The following is a 21091-nucleotide window of genomic DNA, read 5'->3' as shown; positions in this document are numbered from 1 at the left end:
TTTGCTTATCTCTACTAATCCTATTGAAAGGCTGTTTGAGAACCTCACTCCTCTGAGGGTTAGAAATCTTCTTCTAGTTTCCAGCCTAAATTTATTCATGATCAATTTATACCCACCTGTTCTTCTGCTAACACTGTCCTTTAGCTTAAATAGCTCTTCTCCCTCCCTGTTTACCCTCCCTCCACGAGGTATTTATAGAGAGAAGATTCCCCTTCAGACTTCATTTTGCTAAGCTAAACAAGCCAAGCTCTTTTAGTCTCCTCTTGCACAACACGCTCTCCATTTCCCATATTATTCTAATAACCCTTCTCTGAACCTGTTCCAGTTTTTATTCATCTTTCTTGAACATGCATGATCAGAACTGAACACAGTATTCCCGAAGAGGTCTTACCAGTGCCTTTTACACTGGCATTAATACTTCCCTATCTATACCGGAAATACCCTGCCTGATACATCCTAAGATCACATTTGCCATTTTCACAACTGCATTACATTGATGGCTCACAGCCATTCTGTAATTGACTAATACACCCAAGACTTTCATACAATTACATGTTTCAGAGTAACAGCCGTGTTAGTCTGTATTCGTAAAAAGAAAAGGAGTACTTGTGGCACCTTAGAGACTAACCAGTTTATTTGAGCATGAGCTTTCGTGAGCTACAGCTCACTTCATCGGATGCATCACTATGCATCCGATGAAGTGAGCTGTAGCTCACGAAAGCTCATGCTCAAATAAACTGGTTAGTCTCTAAGGTGCCACAAGTACTCCTTTTCTTTATACAATTACATATTTCAAAGTGTTATCACTTCAGGGCTAACGATGGGCATAGTTTTTCTCCAGATGAGAATTACAGAAGAAAATTTGATTAGAAACACAAGGATAAATACATTAACGTAGCTTTACAGGACAAAAACCATCTCAAAGCATGTCAGTCAGAAGGCACCTTCAAATTACACTAATGAAAACAGACCCAAAGACGAGTACCATGAAAGCTTGTTACTTTCACCAACAGAAGTTGGTCCAACAAAATATATTACCTTACCCACCTTGATGAAACACAATGAAACATAACATTTTGGAATTATCATCTTGTCTCTCCATTCCTTGATTAAAATATTTTACCAGTACCATGTAGTTTATTAACATACACAGAAATATTTAATCTCTCTAAAATATCACCAAAACATACCCCTACTGAAATATAAAATAGTTTAGAAGTTGATCTTCTCCAGGCAATAAAGTGCTGCAATTCCACTAGCATTCAAGCTACTTTCAAAAGGTATAGAATATAGCTCTGCCTGTCTGAGACTCATCCTGAGCAGTTGAGTCTTTTTATGCCTAAAATAATTGCAAGAGCTGGAGGACTGTTGTGGTATCTCACTCTTGGTTAATACTAAATACCACTGTGGAGAATGAGAGAGATATCTGTATTATTTCATATGAATTATCAGAGAAATGTAGTACTAGAAGAGACCTTGATAGGCCATCTACTCCAGTCTCCTGCCCTGAGACAGGATTAAGTATTATCTATACCTTCCCTGACAGGTATTTGTCTAACCTGTTCTTAAAAAGCTCCAGTGTTGGAGATTCCACAACCTTTCTAGCTAATTTTTTTTTTCATGCATGTACCTCAATTTACCTGCCTGATAGCTGTCTGACTACACAGAGTTAAATCAAAGGAGGCTGTTAGGAAAAAAAAAACTAACAAGAAACTAAACACTGGCAGAGATAGGATGTCTCCATGGAAAGTACCAAGGGGCCTTATGGGAACAATAGGGGAGCTATTACTTGGGAGATGCCCACCTATCTGGCTACATCCACACAAACACGTTTACTTTTTTCCAGGCCGCAGCCCAAATTCAAAAGAACTAACTTACGTATTTATGCTTCTTTTTTTCATACAGAACACAGGGCCTTTCACCACTGCCTTCCATTTTTGGCAGTCTCTTAGCTACAATCTCTCAGTTCCGTTTCTGTTGTGTGTCTCCAAATTACCCTTGGTGTACCCCATTGCCTCTTATCCTGGGGATCCCAGTCCAACGCTTGTCTTGTTACGATGTTTGGTTCTGTGTTCCAGGTGTGTCCTAGCCATCTCCATTTTTGTTTCATAATTTCCTGTCCTACCAGTTTCTGTTTGGCCTCCTCCAAAGCTCTTCATTTGTGATTTTTTCTGGCCATTTGACATTGAGGATTTGCCTATGGCAACTATAAAAAACCTGGAGTTCAGATAGTACAATCTGGACAAGTCTCCATGCTTCAGGACCATGTAGTAAGACAGTGTTTACAATGGTGTTAAATATTCAAATTTTAGTTCTGAAGGCAAGGCTTCTGTTTCTCCAGACTGGCTTTAGAGTTGCAAAGGCATGTCTAGTTTTTGCTATTCTGGCTTTAACGTCTTTGTTTGTTTCACCTGTTTGGCTTATGATGTTGCTAAGATATGTGAAGTGTTGACCTCTTCTGCATACGACTTCTGCATAAGAGTCCATTATATATTCCTTTGTTGTTCTCTGGTCTCTCTCATTATCCAATCCATTATCAGTAGGAAGGTCATGGGTGATACAAGTCATCCTTGTCTGACACCAGCAGTTACCTCAAATGACTTAGTTGGTTTGCCATTATGTGTTGCTTGGCATGTCATATTTCCAGAGAAGCACTAAACAATATTCACAAATTTCTAGGGGATTCCATAGTGGCATATCAACTTCCGTAAGACTGTTCTGTCCACTGTGTCAGAGGCTTTTTGGAAATCTGTGAAATTCATGTAAAGTGGGCACTGCCATTCAATCTATGATGATCCATAGGGTTACTATTTTATCTGTGCATTATTTCTCTTGTCTGAACCCTGGCTGTCCTTGCCATAGCCTTGAATCTACTGCTTTCTTTAGTCTGTCTAGGATCATACTCTAAGTATTTTATTTGGGATAGAAAGCAATTGAATGCCCCTTCTCTATTTGCACTGACTGAGATCTCGTATCTTTGACAGCTACAATATATGACCACTTGTTTAGTATTTTTCTCTCCCCCCCCCCACAGCTTTTGTGAGAGGCCTTTCAAAATGTCTACTTATGTTCAAGTCTGCCTTAAGAATATCCATTGGAATGCTGTCCGGACTTGGTGTCTTTCCACTTTTTAACTGGCCTCTCTACTTCTACTCTAGTGATAGGTCTTAGTTTGAGGTCCAGATCTTCTCCTTCCTCTGTGTCTGGCCAATGGTTTTCCATTCAGTAGTTGACTAAAGCACTCCCTCCATATATTTAATTGTTCTGATGACTTCATTGTTACATTACCCTCATTACCTTGGACTGGTCAGCCCTCTGTTTGTTCTTCTTCCTGTATAATGATATTATACAGTGTCTTCGTGTCATTTTGTGCTGTGATGATCTGTGCATCTGTTGCCATTTTGTCTATAAAATCTCATTAGTTTTTCCTGGCCCTCTTTTAAAAACCCCCAGACTCGAAAGTAAGGTGGGCAGAGGGATAAATGGGCAGCAGCTGCTTGGGGGAGATGCTGCAGGAGAGACAGAGAATTCTGGAAGAGTGTCTGAGCTGAGTGGAATTTACCAAAACTTGCAAAGAAAAGGATAATGTTCAGGTAGGACCTGGGCACGAAGGCATTGGTTGTTTTAACTTGCTCCTCTGAATGCTATGTGCCTTTAGATGAATAAATGATACTTGTTTTGATGAAGGTGTTTTGAGTATATTTAATCAGTTGTTGGTCATAGGATCCCAGAGAGAAACGTCTGGCAGGTGCTGAATACAGTTGGGCCTGTCATTTTTTTCATGGGTGGTAAACATGAAGGGTGTCTAGGATCATATGGTTCAACCCAGAGAGGGGTGAAGATAGCAAAACCTGTCACCAGAGGGGCATACTTGAGAGGGACTAAAAGAGGTCAAAAGTGTAGCACTCCCCATAACCATGACAGGCACACACAGGAAGCAATAAAGGAGGTCACCAACTCCACACATTGAATCTTAGCTATGACATTCATAGTACAAATGATGTCCAAAATTCAGTCTCTTCCTGAGAGAGGTCTTTTTCTGCTTGAACACTGTCCAGTTCTCCACAGCAATCCATGTCCACTGATACTGGGTTTGTACCGTTTACCAATGGATCACAGAGGAAACTAGTAGCCTCCACTACAGAAGATTCCGTTTGGGGCTTGGATTTTATTGTCAGCAATACCCACCTGGATCCTAGAACTCATCTAACCAAATCTGGTTCAGTACATAACACCGGAGGCAACTGCTGCCAGAGATTTCAAGTCTGCCAGTTTGCCAACAAAGAAAAATGCAGATCTAGCTTAGGTTAGTGCCTCAGTATGTAGGTGTTTTGAAGAGCTGAGGATAAGAGACTTCCCTGAAAAGCAAAAGGCTTGAATTCCAGACCTTTGGAAAGCATTCAAGTTCTTTAGCCCTCAAAATGAGACCTAATTTCAGGACACTTGGAATTCCTGTGCTAGGAAAATTAGGAATTGGAGCAATGGGGAAAGTGATGCATTGTACAATGAGTGTGCTCAGGACTGGGTACCTGTGAGGAGGTAGAGAATAGCAGAAGGCACCAACAGCATGTGATCAAGTGCGACAGGACCACAGGATTTGCCTTTCTTAACTGGTGGGGACTTACAGGAGAAAAAACACAGTGCTTTGGAGGTGAAGATTTAGCAGCTCAGAGAGGGATCAGGATGGTGGGCTGGTGAGCTACAAAAGGGTTCAGCATCGCAATAAAGGGCCAGCATCTGTGACAAAAGTCAGGGTGGGTCACATGTCACGGTTTATTGGGGGGTATTCATAAGTAAGTTAACATTTGTAAGCACGTGGGGGGCACACAGAGAGGATATCAGGAGGATTAAACAGAGGGAAAAGGCAGAGGATGTCAAACTGGGCATTATGGTGGGATTGCATTACACGGTGAATATATTCATCTATGCCTCAGTGCCAAGAAGGCATGCACCAGATCTCAGGGCTCTAAGTGTTAAATGCAATGCATTCTCCTTGGAAAAAGTGGAGGCAGCTCCCATATGAAATCTGAAGGTACAGCTTTTTCTTCTTAAAAAAAAAATTTAAGCCAGCATCCTGCTCCACTCCACTTTAGAGGGAAGGCACCTTTTAGTTGTTCTTGCATTTAGTGGAATAGTTTTGCTGCTACAGCAACATCCTCCAACTCATTGCTCTTATCCTGAAAGAACAATGCTGAAGACAACCCTTAGAAAGACATTCAGCCCTCCACACTTGAAAATCCTTAGAAAGAACAGTTTCCACTAAACAGCTGAGGATCAGATCTCCTTCGCCTCCCAACCATACAGCAGTAGGCTGCCCCTCCTTCTTCATATCCCTTGAAGGTTTCCATCCTCTGTTTCTGGCAGGGGGGAGTCCTATTTGAATCTGTAAAGCCCAGCAGAACAGAGAAGACCTTGTTTTTTTAAGGTTTCAGCTGAAAACTCCCCAAACATTAAAGGGGATGTTTTCAAAGGCACAAAGGGGAGTTGGGCACCTAACTGCCCTTGTGCCTATGAAAATCTCCCCTTAAATGGCATGATACTTAACTTGTCTAACTCAGAAGGGATGAGGTGATTTGAACCTAGGCTTACAAACATATTTCAAACCTGGAGGTTAGGACTGCTAAGCCATCCCTTCATCCTCCAGGCTGGAAATAATTTACACCCAGTTTTCTTTAAAAAGTAAATATCCCTAAAATGGCTCAAACTACAACTACAGAACTCTGACACTGGGACAACATGGTCTGGAGCTGGAAAACAGAACAGTCTCATTGTAATAATACCCTCTGGGTGCTGCTGCCAGCATTCAGTGTTAAAAGGTAGCATTATTATAACAGAAGCCATTTTATCAAAGGCAGTGAGCACTTTTTGCGTAGTGTTTAACAAGTGACATATTTGCAATATTTCTTGTAACACAGATTGTGGCGTTTGGTAAATGACAGTTTAGTTTTTATGAATTTCCATCATCTTTCAGATAATCAAGTGCCTGGTTAATCAGAATGTCAGCTCTCAGAAGTCAAAATGTCTGTTTTGCAGCCCTCTTACAAAGACACGCCATGAGTGCCTTTCAGTGCCAGCATGGGAACAAGTAATCTGTAAAGAAAGAAATCTTGAAAAGGTCAAATTACACTTGCTTAAAAAAAAATCTTTTCACCTTTAAAAGATTTGAACTATAATTAGAGTGCTGAGGCCCTGTTAGAATGGAAGACAAGAGAAGCAGCATCACATGGAGAGAGAATGCAGCATTTCTCTACAATAGGTTATTACACAGAAACCCAGAGGAGAAGACTGACAGATGAGCAAGCTTTTGCATTCTCACTAACATCAGTGCTGTTTCCAAATCTTGGATTATTGCATCAGTAAAAAGTAAGCCCTTACAGTTAACATACTGATTGATCTTTTTTCCTAAAGGAGAAAATTAGCATGACATCATTTTTAAATAACCCTGCTGTTTCCCTTTAAATTTTCAGTAGGACACTTTGCTTTGGGAGCTGCCAGTTCTGTGACCTTGCTGGAAGTTACCAAGCCACACATCAATTAGTGATTGCAGAATAAAGAAGTAGTGTTGACTGCATTCTGCGCGTCCCAAGGGAAGAGCAGCTGTGCTTCAGGATACAAGCAACATAAGCCTGGAAGATTGTTATCCTGTGGGAGTGCTGATTTGCAGGTTGGCTACTGACTGCAAGATGCAGAAATGCAGCAGAGCTGAAATAAAACAAGAGAAAAATCTTTTGCTTTCCCCCTTCCCCAACTGAAATTTTACAGTTGTTTACAAACCGTTTAATTTTGCACAACTCCACATGAGTATTTCCTGCTATGAACACACCCCGCCATACCTATTGTGACACCCCTAATCAGCTTTCCCCACAAAGAAAAATTCTCAATAGGAAATTATCCTTTGAATATACTGCTTGCTCTATACCAATCACATTTCATTGTTTATTATACTGATGGGGGAAATTATTCAAGTTAAGGTTAAATGTGAGATCAGAGATGAAAAGGAACTTCTACGGAATTTTAGAAGAAATTTCCTGGATTTTTCTTAGAAAAAGAAGGATGAAACACCTCATCAGTCCCACATGGGTGCTATCAAAACACCAGGCATTTCCAACACACTCTAAGCAAACATTCTTGCCTGAAAGGGAAAATGAATTAAAAGGGAAGGCTGATCTTAAACAAACAAACCAACCAAATCAAAAACAAACAAACAAACAAAACCAGGTTTGATGTGGAATATGGTTTGCTCCAACAGCACTGAAATCTCGAAGCTACAGAAACAGACTATTGCTCCATCCCAGTGATAATTTGGACTGTTTTAGCAGCCATTAGCCAAAGAGATTTTACTAACGTTAATTAAGTAAGCCTCACAAACTCTCCGTGAGATTGGTAGTATTATCCCCCGTTTATAGGCAGGGTGAACTGAGAAACAGAAGAGTCTGGTGACTTAACCAAGGTCAGTCACCAAAAATAAATAGAGTTGAGACTGGAATCCTGTAATCTAGGCATCCAGTTGCCTGTTCCAATCACCACATATACTAATATGTGGCTTCCCTGAAACTTCCTCAGAAGATGTGATCTATTTTTCCCCATATTACACATAACTCCTACTGATGCATCGAAAACAGACCCTTCACATACACAGCCATTTTCATCTTTGCCTCTGTGTGGAAGACTTAGACTCTACTGTAGACTTCATTTAAGGAAGCAGAACTAACAAAATTCAGAGCACTCCATCTATCGACCTTATTAGGGCCCACTTTTACCTGGAGTTCTCTGTTTAGTACCTTTCACACACACAAAAATAGAGTTACATAGTAGAAGTAAAGGGTGGGGGGATAAAACTTCCAAACAGTCAGGCAGAGGAGGGAAGGCAGCCCCCCAGCTTTCTGGAAGCCTAGTGACACATCTGACTCACTCTTCTATATATGCTTTTGGAGAGACAAGTCCTCATTGTATTGAATTATTAGGGCTAACTGCTTCTCTCATAAACTCTGTGATATGGATTATTTTGACCTGAAAGTGGTGGCTGGAATAATAAAGAACCTATTAGAGGCCTGAAGTTCATCTGTCTCCCTGTTCAGCTTGGTCAAAACAGAACTTGAGGCCTGCACTCCAAATCTCCAAAGTAAGAGCACCAGGAGCCTCCACTAAGTGTTGTTCAGCTAGCATATAGGCTCATATATTCTCACCCTTTTGTCCCTTGCATTGTTCTCTGGAAAAGGCCCATCAACAACTCACCTCTTGTCCACAGAAAAGATTTAGATAATAGGCCTTGGCTCCTCTGCAGGTCTGTGGAAATACTTTAATACTCCACCTGAGTAAGGCTGCTCTAAGAAGCATTTCACTGACACTTGTCCAGGCCCACAGAGGAATTCTTTACATAGATTCCCCCATGTCAAAACTCAAATGGTCTTCTCTTGGGACGCATCTACACTGCAGCTGGAGGTGTAATTTCAAGCTTAAATAGCTGTACAAATACTAGTTTTGATCGAGCTAGTTTACTAAAAATAGCAACGTAGCTGCCGAAGCACAGGCTAGCCACCCACATACAATCCTGTCCGAAACCCTAGGTAAGTACTTGTGTGGGGATGCCACCACCTCTGCTGCCGTGGCTACCCTGCTATTTTTAGCACACTAGCTTGATCAACGCTAGTGTGCATGTGTGTAATTTTCAGCTCCGATGGACAATCAGCTGCAGTGTAGATGTGCCCTTAGAGAAGTGATATGCATAGATGTTGAGTGATGCCCTAGAAAAATTATAAAGAATATTTGTATTAGCACCTCTGTCCAGTATACAGCTCAAGGGTCAGCAAAACAGCTCCAGACATTATGACTTTTACTTTCACATCAAAATTTGATAGCCAGAATGTGTACAGTTATCCCGGAAGAGTGGGAAGCACCTTTGCCCCACTTCTAAGACATTCACTACTTAAGCCCCAAATTCTACAAACACTTATGAACATATTTAACTTTAGCCACATCTTGTTCAAGGTAATCAGCACTCAAATCTGGGGAGCAAGAGACTAGCACTAGGACTCAAACCTCAGTCCTTTGTACAGGACACTAACCCTCTAGGCCACCAAGATGAATGTCTGTAGAACATCTTAGGGCAGGGGAATTAACTGGGGAAGTTGCAGGTCTAAGATGCAGCAGCTGGATGAGATATAGTTGTATTTTCACTGCTGTGTGGATACCAGCTCTTTAGTATTTAAATCAGTACATAAATATTTCACAGGAAAGTTGGGTTAAAATAAGCCCTCTGCCTGGTTATTGTAATGCTACAGCATTCTGTCTGCTCACTTTAATTTGCAGGCAGCTATTATGCTATTTGTGTGACAGAGAATTCCACAAGGCCTCCCAGCAGAACCCTGAGAAATCAATAGGTCTTAAATAAGTAATTAGAGGAGCTGAAAACATTTAGGTCACCAAATAGTAAGTAGGATAAATAAAAAATCATACCTCTCTCATCATCCGTATTTAATATGCTTTTTACATTTATTTGTTAAGTTAAAGCTGCACATCAAGAGACACCAGAGGGCACAGGAGGCAGAACTGCTGAGAGGCAGCTATGATAATCATACAAGCAAGAGAGGATAACAATGCAGTTGAATAGGAATTATTTAACTGGTTAATAAAAACCTCCTGCACAACTAATGAGGAAAGGGGATTCTAGCAGCCTCAAAAGCATGTAGGAAAGAGCAATCAGAGCAAGGCATTTCTACGTACACACACATTATATTATACACATGGCAAAATATGCATAAAATATGCATACATAGCAAAATTGCATGAGAATTTCTATTTCTGTTTAGAACTTTGAGGTTTAATATGTATGTTTGCCTTCAAAATCTGAATAGACCATAAAAACAGTTAAAAATGTAGGGACCAATCCTGCAAGGTTCAAAGATGGGGTTTTTTTTAAATGGGTCCCCTGACATCTCTCTACTTCCACTGATGAAAACAGATCTGGGAGAAAGGACTTCTCTACAATGACTATAATGCCAACTACCCTCACTCAACCCTTAGCTAGGATTACAGGTTTCAGGGTCACTGATTAACACTTACCTCTTGCTTCTATCAAAAAAGGAGCAAACCTATACAAAATGAAATGGACATGGGATGGAGGAAAGGACCATGAGGCTTAAAAAATAATGAAAAAAAATCAGTGAAAATAAAAACTTTTTATACCAGAAACAGATTGAAAACAGAGAAATTAACATTTAGAGATTAAAAAGCCCACTAATTGTTGATGTTAAATTCAACACCCGCAGGGAGGGAAGCTGGGTTTATTTTAGAAAGCAGCATAAACATTAAAGATGAGCCAAATCATTTAGAAAAATATGGGTGCAGTACAGAGGCTCATGTTATAGGGGATATTTTGCTTTCAGCCTTGACCTGGAAAACCCCTTCTATTCCAGGGCCTCTTTTCAAAAGAGGCCCAGACCTGTCAAGTTATGCCATAGGTTAGCAATAAAGAGACCACCCAAGTTGTTTTCCCTTTGGAATGATGACAGCGTTTCAACCCTAAACTTCAGAGCAGAGGAGAAAGGCTAGTGGACCACTTCACTGTGGGACCCTGATGACCCCCCCCCCCCCATCCTCCGCTCTTTCCTTCTCTGCCCTACTTGCATCCCTCCTCAGAAAAATAACCCCTTGACTATACAATCAGTCCTTTAATAAGGACATAAATATTCCCAAAAGTATTTGCCTACTTGCCATATGCACAAGCCTCCCCATATTTACATACGTTGTGTCCTGTCCACATGATACACAGGATGGCCAGGTTTCAGGTTTAATTCATTATCTCTCTTCTCTTGTTAGTTCAGTAAACACTGACCATGTTGATTTACACCACTGTCGAGATAAAGTGGTTGACTGCTGACCACAAATGTAAATTATTCAGGGTTCCCATGATTAAAACAATCAAACCATTTACTTAAAATTGTGCATTACAATTTAATACACTTACAGAGGCTCAAGACATTGCTCATAAACAATCCAAATGCTTCTCCATACTGTCCAGCCCTTTTCTGGACATTTACAGTAGAGCAATACAGTACATATTCTTCCCTGCCCTGTTTAGAAAAGTATTCAAATGGGTAAAAGGGAGTTGTGGACAAAGGGTCAGTCATGAGAAGCTTAATACCATTACTCAATGATGGGAATCCTGACTGCCTAAAGCAAGTACCTACAAAACACTGTGGAGGAACCTGCTGCCTCAGGCTCACCAGATCCACACACCAATGCAAAATCTTCTTGCTATTGCTTTCCGGAGCACAGACAGGCTGAGTAGTAGAGATGCCCTACAACTCCCAACATTAACTTCCCAAGTCCTGCTAGGATGCCATGGGTGAAGAGAAAACTCCAGAAGCTTCCCTCAACAAGAAGAGAGGAACAATAAAGGCCTGCTGGTACATCAGGGCCCTGTTTTTCCAAATTAAAACTTAGGGAAGTTAAGGATTTGGAGATGCCAGGTGGTCCATCAGCACCCTGTCCTTACTATTAATTTCAACTGGATTATCATTGAAGGTTAATAGTTTGACAGTGTCTTTGGTTTTCAGCTCTTTCAGCTGTGGAAACCCTTCCTTGTTTCATGTTACTATGCCGATTTGTAAGAGCACCTTGACAGATGTGGATGAGGACTTACAAAGCTGGTATGCAGAGAGATGGCTTGGCATGTCCACTAAAAGGACATGGGTAATGTTTGCTACTATCTTGTGAGTGAACTCTGGGCTTTTCATTAATAGTATCTGTTTACTTGGGCTAGGAGAGACTGAAGAGTACTATCCAGAATCAGTATCATCAGTCTCTGAGGGAATGACGGTGAATAATACACGGTACCTCCATTAACAGAGTCCTCTGCAATTATTTTTTACAGCAGTGTATGTACCCCAGAGTCATGACACTGCCCTTCTATAAACAAGCATGGCACACAATAGGATATCCTTATTTTTAAAAATCTAGTTCCACAAATAGGAGAGGAGAAGAAGAATCCTTAAGATACAAAGGCCTGGAAAAAAAATCGGGCATCTGATAAAGCAAATATTCAGCACAACATTTCTCCCCTACTTGCTGAGCACACCACATTTATTTTTGAAAGGGGGCAGAGTGGTATGAAACTAGGTTATAACAAAGACAAGCCTGACAGCACTGATGTAGCTAGGGTGTCTTAGACTTTCCATGCTAAATCCACATTGCTTTTTGGGGATGGAAAGGAGAAGGGCTTATAACTTCAACAGGTTGTCTTTGCACTTATTCTCTAGAGCACCCAGGGTCGTACACTTTTAGGTGTTATATAAATAATAAACTATAAACAAACTAACCTGCCAATCACCCACTCAAGCAAAACACACTGGTTCACTCAGGATTTAAGTACCAAGCCCTGAAGTTCAGACTGGTCAAGGAACTGGGAAACTGAATTCCAGTTTTATAGCTTCTCCGTGTTGAAAACATCCTGCCATGAGCACTCAAAACTAGGGACTTGTGCAAGAGCACTTCAGCTGATCACATCATGCCAGAAAAAAAATTTAGATTGATGGAGTTGACTCTCTCAGGAGTGTGAAAAATCCATACCCCTTAGCAATGTAGATATGCCAACCTAACCCCCAATGTGGATTTTTACTACCTCCACCTAAATTTAAGGGGTAGACCAGGCCTTCGTTTGTCCATCTTTAAAAAAGTGATAATAAGACAGCAATATTCCAAATGGTCAAAAGCAGTGCACTTCAGACTTTGAGAAGCATCCATTCACAGGACATTTCATCCAGCATGACAGTCTTTGTGGAAAACATAAGTGTATGGGAATAGATTCCCCAGGATTAGTGGCACTTGTGAGTTTGTCAACTAATTGAGATTTGTTAATAGAAAGGTTCTCTCATTTCTCATGAACAACCACTGGAAAATGTGCCCCAACAAAACAGTATGACTGTAAAAGGAGTTATAGACAGTGACTTCTATGATGCACAAGCAGTGCTCTAGTAGGGCAATGTTGTAAACATAAGTAGTGGATATTTTAAACTCATCCATCTCTTCTGCATTTCCTATGGTTTGTGACTCCTCTTTCTATGCCCTCTAGAGAGAACAGAGCTACTGATATGAAGAGAAAGTTCAATTCAGCTTTATTCGCTAAATCCTCACTGCTTCCTCTTCCCCACTCACCCCAATGATAAAATGTTTCCTTTATATTTTTACTTTTTTCCCCTTTTCTTCTTCTTCTTCTTTTTGTTTTTAAGTATAGTTTTGCAATTGTATTTTCAGTCCCTTTGGTTTCTACTACTCTGTGGGGTGACCGTTCATCTGTATTTTTTTTTTTTTTAATATTCTCTGTTCCTGAATGCAGCTTTCATCCACCCTTCACTTATTCTCCTGCTCTTTGTGACTGCTTATATTATAATCCTTTATTTCGAATCTTGTAGTTAGTGGCTTTTCACCTTCTGCTCTCTATGGGGCTTTTCTATATAAAGCCAGGTGACATCTGACTCACATACTTCCTACATTCTTTTTCTGTCCACATTTGCTTTCTTCCCCCCCTTTGGTTTCTTAGTGACTTCTTTCTCCAAACTTATCTTGTTCTCCTTTTCTATAACGTAAAAGAGTTAGAAGTTGGAAAAGTTGCCTCAGAAAACATTTTCTAGTATGTTGTTATTGCAACCAACTTTTTGTTGATTGTGTCATTAAAGACAGGTAGATTTGTCATGCCTTACTGAGATTTCCTTCCAAGATCTTTGCATTTGCATATGAGCACTTGGCTTACCATCTAATTCCAGGTTCCAGTTCAGGAAGGTATTAAGCATCTGCCTAACTTTAAGCATACGAATAGTCCCATTTAAATTTATGGAATATCAGTGGGACTATTCATATGCTTAAAGTTAGGCAGATGCTTAAGTATTTTCCTAAAGTGGGGGCCTGAATTTAGCAAGATGGCGTGTAACAAAGCCCTTTTTCCCTTCCTCTGTTATTCTGTTATTTCCTGGTCCTTGTGAGATCTACTGGACTACTCACGTGCTTAAAGTTAGGCACAGGCTTTATAATCTTCCTGAAAAGGCCCGATTTCAGCATTTTAACTCTATATGTGGACCAAACTCTGCCCTCAGATACAATACATATCCTATTAGTTTTAGTGGGAACTGCGTACAAGAGTCTGAAGGCAGAACTTGGAATCTGTAAAGAACTGGGTCACTGGACAACGGATCAGTCTCATAAATAGAGTTTCCTTTTTTTATAAAGAAGAATATATTAAAAATGGCTCTTCTCCTAAACTCTGTTTGAATCTTCTCATTGTAGATAAACACCACCAAGCCCTTAAAATGTGATGGATTACACATCATACTTGCTCACTTAGTGTTTCCCCCACCCCCTTTATTATAGCTAATAGCCATTTAGTCTTCACTACAGTATTTGTAGCTGTTGTTATATCTTCCACTTTATGCTGACCCTTGGGGCTACCTCACTGCAGATTTCACTGTCTGGTTCATTGCCTCCAAACATAAAATCAGTGACAAGGAGCAACTATAAAGCCCCTTTTCTATCCTCTGCCTTTTCGTTATTTCCTGTCCTCATGAAAATGGTTTCATAAATTGGTCATATACACCAGCTACTGCCCTGTCTTTATCTTTTACTTATTATTGGATGTTGAATTTCTGCATCAGATATACAGTGTATGGAATAATTTCTTCTGCATTAGGCTAATCAAACCAACTCACAAGGCTGAACTCTGCTGATTTCCTTACTCATGCAAGTAGTCCCATTGAATTCAACAAATTCAAAATCAGGTCCACTGCTTTCAATGGGACAACTCACATGAGTAAGATTTGGGCATAGTTTGATGCATTTTGTTATGCTAGTGAGCTTAGGAAATAAAAGTTCGAGACTTCCAAGTAAATTAGAATGTCTACTAGACCTCATGTCTAGTTCTTGGTTTTCTTAAGTGATAAAGAACAGAAACACAAAGTTATTCAGATTTTTGCATTGTTAAGGGTTTGTGTTTTTTGCACTAATATGCATTTTGTTAAACTTTTATCAGTCCTCTTCTATTTGAAGCAGCATTATCTGAGCACAAAGCTGGGAGCCAGGAACTCCTGAGTTCTAACCTCAAGACTCACTCTGGAACCCCACTTTGTGTCTATTTCTACAGCTATAAAATGGGGATAATATTTATCTGCCTTACAGAAGTATCACAAGCATTAGTTAATGTTTGTACAGCAGTTGGATTCTGTATAGCACTATACTGGAACTATTATTATTTGATCAATTCCTAACAAAAATCATCCATCTGTATTTCTGAGGTTTACATTTAAAAAAAATTCACACATTTACACTTTTAACTCTTCTGTCTCTTACTCTTCTTTTTGGTATTAAGTCTCTCCTATTCCCCTCTGCACACACCCAGGTAGCAGTTGGTTCCAATCAACTTATTTAAATTTCCATTTAATGTTAACGTACGTGCGTGTGCGTGTTTATTAATTACCACTTCTTAAACACTACATTTAAAAATGTTCCAAGGATAACAAACACGTTCCAAGGATATGGTCACTAGATGTGTTCATTAATGTTGTTTTTGTTTACGATACCTGCCTCACTTCCTAGGCCTTCTACAATATTCTTTGAGCTTGGTTACTCCTAAAAACCATGTAGTGAAATCTGTGTTGCTGTAACTTCAGACAGACACATACACTTGTTCAGAATACATCTGTGGTAAGCATCCAAAATCTCCTGAGACTATTTCTTTGATCCTCTCTCCCTGCATTAGCATCTTAGATTTGTGTGTTATTCTTAGTTATAATTGGTTAGATTCCAAAGTACTTGTTGCAGTACAAAACCTAAGTAATAATCTAAAAAACAGATAGTCCCTTCCTTGAGGATCTGACAATCCAAGAGATAGAAACAGACATAAGGCACAACAGCATACTCAGAAAAAGTTAATTGGATTCCCCCCCTCCCTTCAGTTAGAATGTTTACATTTCCACAAACATATCTATTTTGGAAGTCCCATTATTCTTTTCAATTCAAATCCAAGTTCAAAACTAAATTCATATACTCTTATTTCTTCAGAGGTAATACCTACCCTTCAGATTTGGCTGTGTTCGTGCCACAGGTACATTTCAATCTTTATTTAGTGAAGTTTCAGTTACTCCAAGGATATCACAGTTCTTATTCTGTCTATATTACCCATATCCCATCCTTGTATACAGTGAGGTCTGGTGTTATGAGCACAGAGTTGAGAGCCTATCCTTAGCTATGCTACTTATTTTGGGTATGGCCTTGGGCAAGTCATTTCATCTTTCCGTCTCAGTTTCACCATCTGTACAATGGGGATAATAATATTACCTCACCAGTGTGTTGGGAGGATTAATTGTCTGTATAGTGCTTTGAACATGGAAAGCATTATAGAAGTATTATTATTGGGCACCCAAAATTCCCACTGAAATCCCTGATTTTTGAGTGCACAAGGAATGCAGGTTCAGGCCCTATATGATACTTTTGGGATAAATTCTGCCAGAAGATGCATGCATATGGCTTCCACTATAGCCACCCATATACAAGAAAATCTCTATTATGCCAATACACTACCCCAATAAAAGAGTTAAGTTTATACCTTTCAACCTCTATCAAGATGATAACCTTTCATTAATGCCAGTACTCCTTGTAGTGTAACTCAGATCCTCACCACTGGAATGTCTTTGCACCTGTAAATGCAACTTTCTTCCTCTCCCCCACAGATCCCTAAAGAAAGATGTTAAATAGCTTCTTTCAAAACTCAGATGCTCTTTCCCCTGTTAAATTTATAACCTTGTACTGCAGCACCAAAGCTCTTGCAATCTCCTGTATTCTAAAATAATCCATCAATCCCCTCTCCTCAATGCTTTTGCCCTTGGCAAAGCACTAGCCCAAGGGAGAGCAACTCAACAGAAAAATGTGAGATTTCATAAAACATATAATTCAGACCCTAGCTGAAAATCTCTCTTTCCGACCTCTGCGAAAGCTCCACTTTCTAAAACACATTGACTGTCTCCTGCAGATTTTTCTTTCTTTGCTACATGTTTTGCTCCTCTGTGCAGTCACTCCACCCTCTTTTTGCTGTCCCTTCCATTCCATTATCTCATCCAATATCCTTTCCCTGGTCTCAGTTTCTGCTGCATCTTCATCTGCAATCATCAATTTCAAATAAAACTACCACCTCTTCACACCAGTCCACTCTTCTTTGGACCAGTCCTTGATTTTCTAGCAACCACTTTCTTGTCCCTTCTCGAAACAGAATTAGAAAAGGCAGAGGCTGAATTTTTTAAAGCAATACAGGGGTTTTAGCCACACATTTTTCATTGCTTTGAAAATCTTCATCCCAGACTTTAAAGCAATGGTAGAGATTTCTTGTGATTACTTTTCTTCTAAGCCACAAACATTCTAATGTTGTCCCCAGTTTACATGGCAGAAACATGAGGTGACTTATAAAGGTATAACTGTAAAGCTCGGGTGATGGCTTAGATCCCACTCCATGGTTAACTTTACACACTGTAACTATTTCCACTGATCTCAATGGGACTATTTATAGTGCATGAAATTAAGCACACCTGTAATATTTTCAGGGTTAGGGCCCAAGGGCTCCACGCACTTAGTGTAAAATATCTAGAAACCAAGAAAGCTCAGCTACAGCTCAGCCATTTATTCTTCAAGGAAACAAACTGAGTTCCTTGCCACTTGCTACAAGTTGGGACATTAAGAACTGCTCTACCTGAGCACTGAAGATCTCGTGATCCCATTGTCCTTCTCAGTCAAATATTTCCTCAGCCCATGTGGTGCGGTATGCTGTGCAGATTGGCTATTCATGTCTTCCATCCCAGAAGTGGACACCTTTAATTTTTACCATAGGTATAAAATTTGTTTTTTAAAAGGGAACTTAAGATCCTTCAGGGAAAAAAGTGATATTGTATAGTTTACTACCATGGGCTAACGTCTTGAAAATTGGGTGTGTAGACACATAAGCACCTGAAAGTTGGTGCTGTCAATTTCCACTGATTGATGTTCCTACATCTTCAGAAAAATTTTACTTAGGTACCTAATTACGGCTTTATGATCTTAACTTTAGGCACTCATTTGAAAATATTGGCTAGGATTGCCTCATGTTTTAGGGGTAAACCTGCAGTAATTCCACTGAAGCAAAACCTAAGGTTTCCATCAAACAGGCACCCAAAATAACCCACACTCACAGTTTTTGCAGAGCTTTAAGGACACATCAGTGTATTTGACTGAGATGCTCTACATCTGAAGTGATCATGGTAAACTCTCAAGTGTTCATTCTGTACCTGAAGTTCTAGAATGGACAGATGACCTGGGTTAGGAAGAACTATTGCAGGAAAGCTAGAGGTTGACTTGAATAAGAGAATCCTGGGGTTTGTCTTGAATTCCAATGAAAGAACTGGAGAACAATAAATCCTAAAGTCTTATAAAGCTCTACAAGGGTAAATACAGACTGGAGATGACCTGATCTGGAAATCTGAGTATGAGTAATTGCTGAAGGATTTCTCCGGAAGTACTGCCGCTCTCCTGAATTTACATACTTTTCTTACTTGATATTGATTTATCTATTGGGCATAAATCATAGAAAGGCAGCATCTTCTTGGAGCAGGGGGATGGGAGTTTTATTCTTCACTCTGTCACTGACTCACTGTGTGGCTTTGGACAAGCCCCTTCACCTCTCTACGTTTAAATTAACTGTCTATAAAATATTGCTTGTACACAGACAACTGCATGCTGGGGCACAATAGTGTGACTTTGTATTGGTTAGGTTCCGGTGCTTACCAGGCATCTAGTGATGTGGGGTTTTTTTTTCTTAAAGTTGCAGCTCCAGCAGTAAGTGATTATGGGTGAATCTCAGCTTTAATTAGGGAAGCCAAAAAGTCATTAACCCTTGTGTTTGTGGGGAAAAGCTGGAAAATATGACCCTTACCTGCTCAGGAAACAAAGCAAATGAGAATAACTCAACAGCTAGAGGTTCTTGTTGAATGTTGTACATTTTTAAGGCCAGGCTCATGGTTTTTGCCCACTTGGTGAGGATAATGCCTCGGGGGGATGCCTCCTGCTCTGGGGGGAAGCGGGAACAGCTCCCTGGGTCCGAGGTGGGGATGAAGAACCCCTGCTCCCACCTGCCCCTCACCTCAGCCCCTCACTCCCGCCCAAGGGAAGGGCGGAGGGGATTCCACCAGCTCTGCTACGAAAGTTGCGCAAGCATCACAGCATCACCTACGCTAGTGGCGGCTACCGCGCTTGCCTAAGAAAAGCACCCTCAGGTGCAGTCCCAGTGCCGGGAGCGTTACGGAAAGTCCGTAAGAGACACTGACCTCTTTGAAGAGTTACGGGATTTACGTACGGAACCGTCTCAGGTGCGGCCTCGGCCTTCCCTAACCACCAGACTTACGGAATCTCCGTAAACCCGAAGGGACGGGAGGCCGGCGAGGTTACGCCGCTCACGCAAGGAGCGATGGTCTCAGGTAAGGGGCCGGCTTCTCGAAGCGAGAGGACTTTACGTCAACTTTGCAGGGGGGCATTCGCCTACCGGCGAGCCGGCCGTTGGCGTCGTGCGGGCCGGCATCCCTACGTGGTTAGCGTAAGGCGCTCGCTCAGGTGCAGGGAGGGGGCGGGCTCGCGTTGCCCGGCAGCTCCAGCCTATGGGGGCGCGGGGCGTTGTCACGTGCCGGAGCCCCGCTCGCTGCTGCGGAGCCGGAGGCGCTGGGCGAGGGGACGGAGCCGGGACGGGGACCGGGGCTGTACTGGCGGCGGCGGAGAGCGGGGTAAGGGGCCGTCGGGGCCGGGGGCCTCCCTCGGAGACACCCCCGGGGGGCGGGGACCGGCCGCCGCCCCTCCCACTGCGCCGGGCGCTGCGGGCAAGGGCAGGACACGGCACCGGGGGGGGAGGTGCACAGATGGGGGATGGGACGGTGCACGGGCAGCGGGGGGAGGCGCGTGGGGGGCGGGGTGCACGGGGGGCGCGTGTGGGGCAGTGGGGAGCAGGGGGAGGCGCGTGGGGGGCAATGGGGGGCGGGGTGCACGGGGAGCAGGGGAGGCGCGTGGGGGGCAAAGGGGGGGCGGGGTGCACGGGGAGCAGGGGAGGCGCGTGGGGGGCAAAGGGGGGCGGGGTGCACGGGGAGCAGGGGGGCGCATGTGGGGCAGTGGGGGGCGGGGTGCACGGGGAGGCGCGTGGGGGGCTGTGGGGGGCGGGGTGCACGTGGGGGCCTGCAGGCAGGGTGCACCGGTAGGTGGGATGGGGCTCAGCGGGAGGGGGTGGGGAAGACAGGGGCATGATGCATGGGGGCCTCCTGGGGGGCCTGCAGGCGGGCTGGGTGCCTGGACAGCCGTGGGGTTCCTGGGGGCTGCTGGATGCTGTGTGCAGCGGGTGTGGAGAAGCTGGAGACGGGGATGGAGGTTGGGGAGCTGGGAGTGTGAGAATCGGGGGCGAGGGCGGTGCACGGGTTGGGGGACTGCTCTTTGGGGCACAGTGTGGATGCATACACGGGTCCTTTTGGGGACTATGAACAAGGGGATGTTCTTGCGTGGGGACAGCCACTGGGGGCGCCAGGGAGGCTGCTGATGCAGACAGTGAATGGGGGGTTGGCGCTGCTCATGATTGGCAAAGTGATTCTTTCTAATCTGTCAAATAAATTTATTAGTCTCTAAGGTGCCACAAGTCCTCCTGTTCTTCTTTCTAATCTGTTTCTTAAGTTTTTTTGTGGTGTCATTTGGGAATTTGGAGGAGAGTGAGCATGGGGGGGGGGGGGCATTGTGCATCTGACTTTGCAGGGCTGGTTGTGAGAACCCTGTCCCTTAGGGGTCCTAGTGCAGGTAGCGTCTGTCCTTGCGCTAAATCCTCCTGCCCTGTTTTGTGCATGGGATGGGCGCATACTTGGGAGCAGGTGTGCACCTGGCCTGGGCAGGAATGTTAGCTAGTGGTTCAGCCATTATGAAAGCATTGTCCTTAGTTTGTGCCCAGTGTCACTTGGATTGGTCTGTTGGGCATGGAGGTGAATTTGTTTAGCTGCAATATTACCTCTGTAGAGAATAATAAAAGGACCTTTCAGCCCAGAGAGAGGAGGGAACTCCTTTA

The 21091-nt window shown here is 42.4% G+C and overlaps 2 protein-coding genes across 8 annotated transcripts in view; one reads left to right on the top strand and one right to left on the bottom strand.

The window, feature by feature from the left end:
* CRB2 (crumbs cell polarity complex component 2) overlaps positions 1 to 19694 on the bottom strand; it is a 138639-nt gene extending 118945 nt beyond the window's left edge. For 2 of the 4 annotated variants that reach the window (XM_043530766.1, XM_043530768.1), the window contains exon 1: positions 19332 to 19694. The gene's annotated coding sequence lies outside the window, so the exon portion shown is untranslated. The remainder of the gene's footprint in view (positions 1 to 19331) is intronic. The other 2 variants (XM_043530776.1, XM_043530780.1) reach the window with 1 other exon arrangement.
* LOC102943777 (spermatid perinuclear RNA binding protein) overlaps positions 19035 to 21091 on the top strand; it is an 87715-nt gene continuing 85658 nt past the window's right edge. Inside the window, exon 1 of one of the 4 annotated variants that reach the window (XM_043530786.1) lies at positions 19035 to 19481. The gene's annotated coding sequence lies outside the window, so the exon portion shown is untranslated. Of the gene's footprint in view, positions 19782 to 21091 lie in introns of all 4 variants that reach the window. The other 3 variants (XM_043530787.1, XM_043530785.1, XM_037879342.2) reach the window with 3 other exon arrangements.

The sequence above is a fragment of the Chelonia mydas genome, chromosome 16 (genome assembly GCF_015237465.2).
Source record: "Chelonia mydas isolate rCheMyd1 chromosome 16, rCheMyd1.pri.v2, whole genome shotgun sequence".
Classification (NCBI taxonomy): domain Eukaryota; kingdom Metazoa; phylum Chordata; order Testudines; family Cheloniidae; genus Chelonia; species Chelonia mydas.
This window is presented reverse-complemented; position numbering and strand designations above follow the sequence as displayed.